We start from the raw sequence: 12,511 nt of genomic DNA, 5'->3' as shown, positions 1-12,511 counted from the left end.
AGACAGCGGTGAGCGCTTAACGTAGATGGCACTCTAATAATTCGTTTTAAAAAGGGAGAGAAAAGCAGAGAATAAATTGAAACAGATCCCAACACTTTTTCACGAACACAACAAGAGAGGAAGGCAAAAGAACACCGTGAATTCAGAGTCCGTAGGCCGGATCCGCTTTAAGAGGATCAAAACGAAATGTGTCCAAGGTCACACGGTTGCAGTGCACAAAAGTCTTGTAACGGTTCAAAAAGGAGTTGGACCAAAGAAAGGGACCAGTTAGAGGGTCAAGGCAGCCAGCCCAGACCAGAAGGTCAATGAGTTATCATTACCTTGTAGCAATCGTGCTTCGTCTGGGGGAAGAGAGGATCTCGTCGGGGAGGAAGACAGGATTCCGTTGCACTGCCAGGGAAGAAACCAGCCATGGAGTTTTTCAGGTACAAGGAGCGGTCCATGGATTCGCGGTCCAGTGGTAAGTGGCTATCTGGCCGCCGGGGTGCTTGGTACGGGCAGTTCGACCACAAACCAGTCTGGGGTGCGAAGAAAGAAGGTAAACTGGTTGTGCCCACCAGTCAGGGGAAGAAGCCTCTCCAGCCAGGAGATCTTCTCTGTCGTTGGGAAGTGGTGAGTCGGTTCCGCAGGGCTCCACCAGTGGTGTCGTTGTGGAAGGTCGGCTCAGCTTCTCCCTCGTTGGATTCTCAGGTCCTGTGGCGACTTCTGAAGTTCCAGTCCCCAAGGCCCTGCTTTTATGCAGCATACCCCCATTCACTCAGCCTAGCTATCAATCAAACATGCTAAGTGGTGAGCCGGCCAGCTCACCACTTGGGCCAATCACACAAGAGTGTGACTTGAGTTACCAAGGTAACTCAGTCCAGGGTGCCTAAACCCCTTCCCACACCCCATGTGGTACCCAGACAGAGTGGCACCACTTTTGGAGGCTTCTGTGGAGAAGCCCGCCAAAAAGTGGAACAAAGGGCTCGACTTGGGTTGGAGTCACAGTAGAGAACACAAACGCCATTTTAGAATCGAGTCCTGGCAAAAAATACCAACCGGCGAATTAATATTAAATAAATAAACTGGCGGTATGTTCGAGGCTATGAGAATTAAATAATTAAAGTTGGTAGCCTCGAACAATGGGAAAATCCCATAGGGAAATATTCGCGGTCGAATATAAAAAGTAGTTTCCACTGCCACCAGCCAAAACCCGATCAGGGGGGATGGAGACGCTCCCCCTCGACTAACACACCCCGGGGCAATCGAATTGCCCCGACCAGTATGTCCACAATATGATGGTTTGTACTGGTTTATGTTAATAATTTGGGACTAGTAAAGCCAATGGTGACTTTACATGCCCTGGTAGACAGTAGTCAGTCCCAGGGTATGGAGTCTATGGTGGGGTGTCACTATGACACCCCTGTGTTACTGCACGGAGGGTGCTGTGTAACACACATCGTAAAAACACATAAAGACCCTATGGAGTAAAGGACCCCATGGCCCATAAAACACATCAACAGTCAAAGGAACACCATAAATCATGTCCAAGAGTGGGAGAAAAAGAGTCTCTGTCTTGGCAGGAGAAAAAAAACAAACTCCAGAAATCCAGAAAAGCTGCTGGGGGACTCACTAGATTAGGAAATTCAGCCTAAAGAGAGAATTCTCCCTAACACTCGCCTCCCCCACCCCCAGACTAAGGGACAGGAGGATTTAATCCACTCCTGGATGAATATCATACCTCTAGTCGATGACATACATCCTAGAGAGACCATCAGCATTTTGGTGGTGACACCCTGTTCTGTGCTCAATGGTGAAATCAAACCCTTGCAGGCAGATTGACCATCTCAATAGTTTTGGGGTTTCCCCTTTCATTTGCATTAACCATCTCAAGGGTTTATGGTCAGTCTGAATGACAAAAGTAGAACCATACAAGTATGGCCTCAACTTCTTCAGAGCCCACACAATAGCAAAACACTCTCATTCAATGGTTGCCCACCTTGTTTCAGGAACCTTCAGTTTTCTACTGATGAAGCAAATGGGGTGCTCCCTACCTTTCCCATCCAGTTGACTGAGGACTGCACCTATTCCTACATTTGAAGCATCTGTTTGCACAATGAAAGTTTGGTGGTAGTCAGGAGCTCTGAGTACTGGGGCTTGGCAAAGAGCCTTTTTCAGGGTTTCAAAGGCCTGATTGCATTCCTCATTCCACCTAACCTTTTTAGGGAATTTAGGAGAGGAGATGACATTCAGTGGAGAAGCTATGGACCCATAGTTCTCAATGAAATTCCTGTAATACCCAGTGAGACCTAAGAAGGCTCTCACCTTGGTCTGAGTAGTAGGTGTTGCCCAATTTTGCCCAGCTTCAATCTTACTGGGCAAAGGCCTTATTTCTCCACCCCTTACCTCATGGCCAAGGTAGACCACTTTACTCTGTCCAATCTGGCATTTACTTGCCTTTATGGTCAGATTGGCCTTTCCAAGAGCCTGCAAAACATATCTCAGGTGGTCCACATGTTCTTCCCAGGAATTGCTGACCACTGCTATGTCATCCAAGTATGCCATACAGAAGTCCTCCATCCCATTTAGAACCTGGTTTACCATCCTTTGAAACATAGCAGGTGCATTTTTCAATCCAAAAGGCATAACCTTAAACTGGTATAAGCCAACTGGGGTAGAAAATGCAGTTTTCTCCTTGGCATGGTCTGTCAGGGCTATTTGCCAATAGCCTGACGTCAAGTCAAATGTGCTGAGGAACTTGGCTGCACCAGGTCTATCCACCAACTCATCTGTCCTTGGCAAAGGGTGGGCATCAGTCTTTGTGACTGCATTAAGAGCTCTGTAATCCACACAGAATCTAAGTTCTTTAGATCCTGCCTTTGGTACTAACACAACTGGGCTAGACCATGGACTAGTAGAGGGCTCTATTACCCCGAGATCAAGCATCTTGTTGACCTCACCTTTGAAGTGGGTTCTTACATTTTCTGACATTCGATATCCTCTGCTTTTGACTGGCAGACAGTCACCAGTGAGTATGTCATCCTGTCCCCAAGGGGTCAAGCCTGGTGAAAGTGAGAACAGAGAGGCAAACTGATTCAACATAGATTTGCACTCTTCCTGTTGCTCAGGTGTCAGATTTGAAGAGAGATTTACTCCTTCAATCTTTTCGTCGAAAGGTAAGCCTCCGAGGAGATCAGGAAGAGCTTCACTCTCTTCTACTTCCTCTGATGATGCTAGAAGCAAAGCTCCTACATCAGGTCTGGAGACATACGCTTTTAGTCTGTTGGCGTGGAAGACTGTTGGAGCCTCCTTGAGGTTGCCCAAGTCCACCAGATAGTTGACCTCTCCAAGTTTAACCACAACCTTGAAGGGTCCCATCCATTTGTCTTGCAAGGCCATCTGCCTTGTTGGAATCATAACGAGAACTAGCTGGTCTTGAGTAAACTCAACCATGTTAGCCTTTTGGTCATGCCACTGCTTGACCAATGCTTGGCCAGCTTTCAGGTTATCACTTGCTTCTGCCATCATTTGTGACATTCTCCTACAGAGACCTATCACGTAGTCAGTCACTCTGACTGGCTTGGGGGAAGGAGCACTCTCCAACCCCTCCTTGATCATGGCCAATGGACCTCTGACCAGATGACCATAAAGAAGTTCAAAGGGAGAATAACCTACTCCCTCCTGAGGGACTTCTCTATAAGCAAAGAGAAGGCATGGCAGTAGAAGGTCCCACTTTCTTTTAAGGGGGTCCTCTAAAGCACCTATCATGCTCTTCATGGTTCTGTTGAACCTTTCAACCAGCCCATTTGTCTGAGGGTGGTATGCATTTGAGAACTTGTAGGTAACTCTGCAGGTTTTCCTTATGGCTTTCATGTAGTGGGACATAGCATTTGACCCCCTGTCAGAGATTACTTCCTTAGGAAACCCAGCCCTGGTAAAAATACCAAGGAGGGCCTTAGCCACAGCCAGAGCTGTAACAGTCCTCATAGGAATTTGCCTCAGGGTACCTAGTAGCATGCTCTACTACAACAAGTATCAACCTGTTGCCTGAGGAGGTTGGAGGACCAAGGGGACCAACAATGTCAATCCCTACTCTCTCAAATGGGACTCCCACAACTGGGAGAGGCACTAAATGTGCCACATTCTTGGAGCCAACCTTACCAGAAGTCTGGCAGGTGTGGCAGCTCCTGCAGTATTTATCTACTTCAGCCCCCATCTTTGGCCAATAGAAGTAGAGTGAGAGCCTTTCCTTAGTCTTCTTGAAACTCAAGTGACCAGCCAAAGGAATCTCATGGGCTAACTGCAAGAACTGTGGTCTGTTCTCTTGGGGTACCACATGTCGTTTGTTGTCCCCAGGTGCAGACTTGGTTGGTTCACTGTAGAAGAGGCCATCTTCCCAGTGTAACCTATATTTCCCAGGCTCTTGCCCTTCAGCCTGAGCACCTGCCTGGTGGCGAAGACCTTCCAGAGTTGGACATTCTCTCTGTCCCTTACTGAAGTCTGCCCTGTTGGGTCCACCTTCTGCCAGTAAAGACTGCAGCTCAGGATGGTCAACAGCATCCAGATCTCCAATGAGTTCCTGGCCTTCCACTAGCTCTTCTTCAGATTCTAGTTCAACCACACAGGGTTGTACCTCCCTCTCAGCCTCAACGGGAGGGGGAGTTACTGGTGTAACTTTGGACAACCTAGGGGGAGTCCTTGTTGGCTGTACTGGAGTGCTGACTGCTGGTTTCTTGTTAGAAGTCTTAGGTTTCCCCTTTGCTTCCTGTTGCTTAGAGACAGCAGCTGACATCTCCAGTGGAGCAGGAGTGATTTATTTCTTCATCTCCTTGGGAGCACCTCTCATGGTTCTCTCCCTTGCAGGTCTGGTGAGCTCCTGTAACCTTTCACTAGGAGGTCTGGGGGTATGTGACACTACTCCAAGAGTTTTCAAGTCTTTACCCAGCAGAACCCTTCCCGGCACCTCACTTTGTATGCTGACAGGTATCTTCACAGTCATGTCATTACACTGGATGAGAACTGGTAATTGGGGAAGCATCTGCACAGGCCCTCCAGCTAACTTGGTGAGGCGTTTGGGTGCCTTAGCAACATCATCGGCCTGAAAAAACGATTTGTCCACCACAGTTATGCTGGCCCCAGTGTCCCTAATGGCAGGAGTCTCCTGACCATTCACCTGGACACTGTCCTTATAATACTCTTTATTATTATCTGGGATAGAATTATAGACATCTAAGTTCTGTTGTTCCCACAAACCCAGAGACACTAAAGAAACACTGGCTGAGACTCCAATGGGTTCATCAGCCAGTAATAGAAAGTTTACACTTGCCATTTGTACTTCCTCCTCTGGAGCGAAGGCTAAGGAGACAAGTTGGACCCCTGAAGGTTTACCCTTACATCTGGGATCTCCTTTCACATGGTCAGTAGAGCCACAAACAAAGCATTTACCAAATGCTTTCTGGAATGGTGGCTTGTTCTGACCTCCTTCTGGTTTGGCACCAGGAGGTACACTAGCCTGATTTGGTTTCCCTTGTGGCTCATCCTTTTGGTTTTGTTTGGGGCCCTCTTTGGAATTGGAATTATTAAAATTCTCTTTGGAGTCCTTCTTTGGCTGTTTTCCCTCATCCTTTTTCTGAGTAGCCCCAGAATCCTTGTGAGTGGCCCTGTTGGCAACCCACAAGTCAGCAGCCTTACCTAACTTCCTGGAATCTAATTCCTTTGTATCAGCCAAGTGCTGTCTGATCTTAGGAGAGCAGGCATCATAAATTGGCTATAACATTACAAGATTCTTCATTCCTTCATAAGTGTTAACTCTGTAACCCTTAATCCATGCCTCTAAGTTTTTCAAACTTTCACTCACCCCGGTAGCCCAAGGGGTACCATCATGCTTTTTGAGGGTCCTAAACCTCTTAAGGTACTGGGCAGGCGTCTTCCCAAATCTAGCTATCAAAGCTAGTTTCACACATTCATAATCCTTCTTATCCATCCCCCCCAACTCCATTACCACATCAGTTGCAACAGGGGGTAGCCTAGAGAACAACCAGGGAAGTAACTAATTCCCTGTGATATCCTGGAGCCCATGATTATACTAAAACATTTTTAACCAATCCAACACATCCAACCTAGGTTCATACATACCCACTAATTCCTTAGGCATCCGGGGTCTTTTGGGACTGGAACTCCTAGAAGAACCAGAGGAGAGAGAAGCATTTTCCACAGACAACTTTTTCATTTCTAGTTCATGATTAAGCTCTAGTTCTCTGAGTCTTAACTCAGCTTGCTTCTGCTCAGCCTGGGCATTCATTCTTCTGAACTCTAGCTTTTGGTTTATTTCAGATTGAGCTAAAAAACGTTTGTACTCTAATTCAAGCTTCATTTTTTCAAGTTCAAAATAAGCAGGGTTACATGTGGGACCTGGTATAGGCCCAGTAGGTACAGTAGGTAAGGCAGACAGAGGCTCAGAGTGGCTAACTTCATTAGGTTCACTTTCCTCTTCTGACTCATTATCAAGACTTTGATTTAGATCAATACCATCACTGTTTTCTACATTTGCTGGGGGGACGGTAGATTCCTCTGTACCACCCAGACTTTGGTTTTCTAACAATCTTTCTATTAGTTCCATTTTCTTGCCCTTCTCAGAGAGATTCTTATGTCTACACAATACTTTTAAGCAATCAGCAGTTTTGGCAGACAATGATTCTAGGGTATAACTCTCCATAGCAGACATAGTTAGAAATCAGCTTCTTAGTGCCAAGCTTTGTGGTTAGGTGTCCTAAAGTGTTCAACAAGCACTCTAAAGTGTATACTCAATACAAATTCCACCGCTGTACACCAGTGTTAGACAGAAACCTGTGCAGTTCCCTCTGGGACCACTGCAAAAGATTTAGGACTACAGGTGTTTGGCAGTAAACCCACTTGGTAGCAGTCTGTACCACACAGATTCACTTGGTAGCTGTGGCTGAGCAGTCAGACTTCCCTCAAGAAGAGTTAGGCAGTATACAGAGTATTCACAATAGGTCAAGAGAACACAATAGAACAAGTAAACACTGACCAGGGCTTGGTGTAAAAGAGATCTAATTATTTATTTAAAACCACATCTAGAAAAACACACAGGCACTAATAGTAAGCAATTCAAAAACACGGTCACTAAAAGATATACACTCCCTTAAAAGAATATTAGACAAGTCTTAAGTAAAGCCCCACTTATTTTCAGACAGCGGTGAGCGCTTAACGTAGATGGCACTCTAATAATTCGTTTTAAAAAGGGAGAGAAAAGCAGAGAATAAATTGAAACAGATCCCAACACTTTTTCACGAACACAACAAGAGAGGAAGGCAAAAGAACACCGTGAATTCAGAGTCAGTAGGCCGGATCCGCTTTAAGAGGATCAAAACGAAATGTGTCCAAGGTCACACGGTTGCAGTGCACAAAAGTCTTGTAACGGTTCAAAAAGGAGTTGGACCAAAGAAAGGGACCAGTTAGAGGGTCAAGGCAGCCAGCCCAGACCAGAAGGTCAATGAGTTATCATTACCTTGTAGCAATCGTGCTTCGTCTGGGGGAAGAGAGGATCTCGTCGGGGAGGAAGACAGGATTCCGTTGCACTGCCAGGGAAGAAACCAGCCGTGGAGTTTTTCAGGTACAAGGAGCGGTCCATGGATTCGCGGTCCAGTGGTAAGTGGCTATCTGGCCGCCGGGGTGCTTGGTACGGGCAGTTCGACCACAAACCGGTCTGGGGTGCGAAGAAAGAAGGTAAACTGGTTGTGCCCACCAGTCAGGGGAAGAAGCCTCTCCAGCCAGGAGATCTTCTCTGTCGTTGGGAAGTGGTGAGTCGGTTCCGCAGGGCTCCACCAGTGGTGTCGTCGTGGAAGGTCGGCTCAGCTTCTCCCTCGTTGGATTCTCAGGTCCTGTGGCGACTTCTGAAGTTCCAGTCCCCAAGGCCCTGCTTTTATGCAGCATACCCCCATTCACTCAGCCTAGCTATCAATCAAACATGCTAAGTGGTGAGCCGGCCAGCTCACCACTTGGGCCAATCACACAAGAGTGTGACTTGAGTTACCAAGGTAACTCAGTCCAGGGTGCCTAAACCCCTTCCCACACCCCATGTGGTACCCAGACAGAGTGGCACCACTTTTGGAGGCTTCTGTGGAGAAGCCCGCCAAAAAGTGGAACAAAGGGCTCGACTTGGGTTGGAGTCACAGTAGAGAACACAAACGCCATTTTAGAATCGAGTCCTGGCAAAAAATACCAACCGGCGAATTAATATTAAATAAATAAACTGGCGGTATGTTCGAGGCTATGAGAATTAAATAATTAAAGTTGGTAGCCTCGAACAATGGGAAAATCCCATAGGGAAATATTCGCGGTCGAATATAAAAAGTAGTTTCCACTGCCACCAGCCAAAACCCGATCAGGGGGGATCGAGACGCTCCCCCTCGACTAACACACCCCGGGGCAATCGAATTGCCCCGACCAGTATGTCCACAATATGATGGTTTGTACTGGTTTATGTTAATAATTTGGGACTAGTAAAGCCAATGGTGACTTTACATGCCCTGGTAGACAGTAGTCAGTCCCAGGGTATGGAGTCTATGGTGGGGTGTCACTATGACACCCCTGTGTTACTGCACGGAGGGTGCTGTGTAACACACATCGTAAAAACACATAAAGACCCTATGGAGTAAAGGACCCCATGGCCCATAAAACACATCAACAGTCAAAGGAACACCATAAATCATGTCCAAGAGTGGGAGAAAAAGAGTCTCTGTCTTGGCAGGAGAAAAAAAACAAACTCCAGAAATCCTGAAAAGCTGCTGGGGGACTCACTAGATTAGGAAATTCAGCCTAAAGAGAGAATTCTCCCTAACACTCGCCTCCCCCACCCCCAGACTAAGGGACAGGAGGATTTAATCCACTCCTGGATGAATATCATACCTCTAGTCGATGACATACATCCTAGAGAGACCATCAGCATTTTGGTGGTGACACCCTGTCCTGTGCTCAATGGTGAAATCAAACCCTTGCAGGCAGATTGACCATCTCAATAGTTTTGGGGTTTCCCCTTTCATTTGCATTAACCATCTCCAGGGTTGGTGGTCAGTCTGAATGACAAAAGTAGAACCATACAAGTATGGCCTAAACTTCTTCAGAGCCCACACAATAGCAAAACACTCCCATTCAATGGTTGCCCACCTTGTTTCAGGAACCTTCAGTTTTCTACTGATGAAGCAAATGGGGTGCTCCCTACCTTTCCCATCCAGTTGACTGAGGACTGCACCTATTCCTACATTTGAAGCATCTGTTTGCACAATGAAAGTTTGGTGGTAGTCAGGAGCTCTGAGTACTGGGGCTTGGCAAAGAGCCTTTTTCAGGGTTTCAAAGGCCTGATTGCATTCCTCATTCCACCTAACCTTTTTAGGGAATTTAGGAGAGGAGATGACATTCAGTGGAGAAGCTATGGACCCATAGTTCTCAATGAAATTCCTGTAATACCCAGTGAGACCTAAGAAGGCTCTCACCTGGGTCTGAGTAGTAGGTGTTGCCCAATTTTGCCCAGCTTCAATCTTACTGGGCAAAGGCCTTATTTCTCCACCTCTTACCTCATGGCCAAGGTAGACCACTTTACTCTGTCCAATCTGGCATTTACTTGCCTTTATGGTCAGATTGGCCTTTCCAAGAGCCTGCAAAACATATCTCAGGTGGTCCACATGTTCTTCCCAGGAATTGCTGACCACTGCTATGTCATCCAAGTATGCCATGCAGAAGTCCTCCATCCCATTTAGAACCTGGTTTACCATCCTTTGAAACATAGCAGGTGCATTTTTCAATCCAAAAGGCATAACCTTAAACTGGTATAAGCCAACTGGGGTAGAAAATGCAGTTTTCTCCTTGGCATGGTCTGTCAGGGCTATTTGCCAATAGCCTGACGTCAAGTCAAATGTGCTGAGGAACTTGGCTGCACCAGGTCTATCCACCAACTCATCTGTCCTTGGCAAAGGGTGGGCATCAGTCTTTGTGACTGCATTAAGAGCTCTGTAATCCACACAGAAACTAAGTTCTTTAGATCCTGCCTTTGGTACTAACACAACTGGGCTAGACCATAGACTAGTAGAGGGCTCTATTACCCCGAGATCAAGCATCTTGTTGACCTCACCTTTGAAGTGGGTTCTTACATTTTCTGACATTCGATATCCTCTGCTTTTGACTGGCAGACAGTCACCAGTGAGTATGTCATCCTGTCCCCAAGGGGTCAAGCCTGGTGAAAGTGAGAACAGAGAGGCAAACTGATTCAACATAGATTTGCACTCTTCCTGTTGCTCAGGTGTCAGATTTGAAGAGAGATTTACTCCTTCAATCTTTTCGTCGAAAGGTAAGCCTCCGAGGAGATCAGGAAGAGCTTCACTCTCTTCTTCTTCCTCTGATGATGCTAGAAGCAAAGCTCCTACATCAGGTCTGGAGACATACGCTTTTAGTCTGTTGGCGTGGAAGACTGTTGGAGCCTCCTTGAGGTTGCCCAAGTCCACCAGATAGTTGACCTCTCCAAGTTTAACCACAACCTTGAAGGGTCCCATCCATTTGTCTTGCAAGGCCATCTGCCTTGTTGGAATCATAACGAGAACTAGCTGGCCTTGAGTAAACTCAACCATGTTAGCCTTTTGGTCATGCCACTGCTTGACCAATGCTTGGCCAGCTTTCAGGTTATCACTTGCTTCTGCCATCATTTGTGACATTCTCCTACAGAGACCTATCACGTAGTCAGTCACTCTGACTGGCTTGGGGGAAGGAGCACTCTCCAACCCCTCCTTGATCATGGCCAATGGACCTCTGACCAGATGACCATAAAGAAGTTCAAAGGGAGAATAACCTACTCCCTCCTGAGGGACTTCTCTATAAGCAAAGAGAAGGCATGGCAGTAGAAGGTCCCACTTTCTTTTAAGGGGGTCCTCTAAAGCACCTATCATGCTCTTCATGGTTCTGTTGAACCTTTCAACCAGCCCATTTGTCTGAGGGTGGTATGCATTTGAGAACTTGTAGGTAACTCTGCAGGTTTTCCTTATGGCTTTCATGTAGTGGGACATAGAATTTGAACCCCTGTCAGAGATTACTTCCTTAGGAAACCCAGCCCTGGTAAAAATACCAAGGAGGGCCTTAGCCACAGCCAGAGCTGTAACAGTCCTCATAGGAATTTGCCTCAGGGTACCTAGTAGCATGCTCTACTACAACAAGTATCAACCTGTTGCCTGAGGAGGTTGGAGGACCAAGGGGACCAACAATGTCAATCCCTACTCTCTCAAATGGGACTCCCACAACTGGGAGAGGCACTAAATGTGCCACATTCTTGGAGCCAACCTTACCAGAAGTCTGGCAGGTGTGGCAGCTCCTGCAGTATTTATCTACTTCAGCCCCCATCTTTGGCCAATAGAAGTAGAGTGAGAGCCTTTCCTTAGTCTTCTTGAAACTCAAGTGACCAGCCAAAGGAATCTCATGGGCTAACTGCAAGAACTGTGGTCTGTTCTCTTGGGGTACCACATGTCGTTTGTTGTCCCCAGGTGCAGACTTGGTTGGTTCACTGTAGAAGAGGCCATCTTCCCAGTGTAACCTATATTTCCCAGGCTCTTGCCCTTCAGCCTGAGCACCTGCCTGGTGGCGAAGACCTTCCAGAGTTGGACATTCTCTCTGTCCCTTACTGAAGTCTGCCCTGTTGGGTCCACCTTCTGCCAGTAAAGACTGCAGCTCAGGATGGTCAACAGCATCCAGATCTCCAATGAGTTCCTGGCCTTCCACTAGCTCTTCTTCAGATTCTAGTTCAACCACACAGGGTTGTACCTCCCTCTCAGCCTCAACGGGAGGGGGAGTTACTGGTGTAACTTTGGACAACCTAGGGGGAGTCCTTGTTGGCTGTACTGGAGTGCTGACTGCTGGTTTCTTGTTAGAAGTCTTAGGTTTCCCCTTTGCTTCCTGTTGCTTAGAGACAGCAGCTGACATCTCCAGTGGAGCAGGAGTGATTTATTTCTTCATCTCCTTGGGAGCACCTCTCATGGTTCTCTCCCTTGCAGGTCTGGTGAGCTCCTGTAACCTTTCACTAGGAGGTCTGAGGGTATGTGACACTACTCCAAGAGTTTTCAAGTCTTTACCCAGCAGAATCCTTCCCGGCACCTCACTTTGTATGCTGACAGGTATCTTCACAGTCATGTCATTACACTGGATGAGAACTGGTAATTGGGGAAGCATCTGCACAGGCCCTCCAGCTAACTTGGTGAGGCGTTTGGGTGCCTTAGCAACATCATCGGCCTGAAAAAACGATTTGTCCACCACAGTTATGCTGGCCCCAGTGTCCCTAATGGCAGGAGTCTCCTGACCATTCACCTGGACACTGTCCTTATAATACTCTTTATTATTATCTGGGATAGAATTATAGACATCTAAGTTCTGTTGTTCCCACAAACCCAGAGACACTAAAGAAACACTGGCTGAGACTCCAATGGGTTCATCAGCCAGTAATAGAAAGTTTACACTTGCCATTTGTACTTCCTCCTAT

The sequence above is a fragment of the Ambystoma mexicanum genome, chromosome 8 (genome assembly GCF_040938575.1).
Source record: "Ambystoma mexicanum isolate Mex_15411 chromosome 8, UKY_AmexF1_1, whole genome shotgun sequence".
Lineage (NCBI taxonomy): Eukaryota > Metazoa > Chordata > Amphibia > Caudata > Ambystomatidae > Ambystoma > Ambystoma mexicanum.
Note: the sequence above shows the minus strand (reverse complement) of the source record.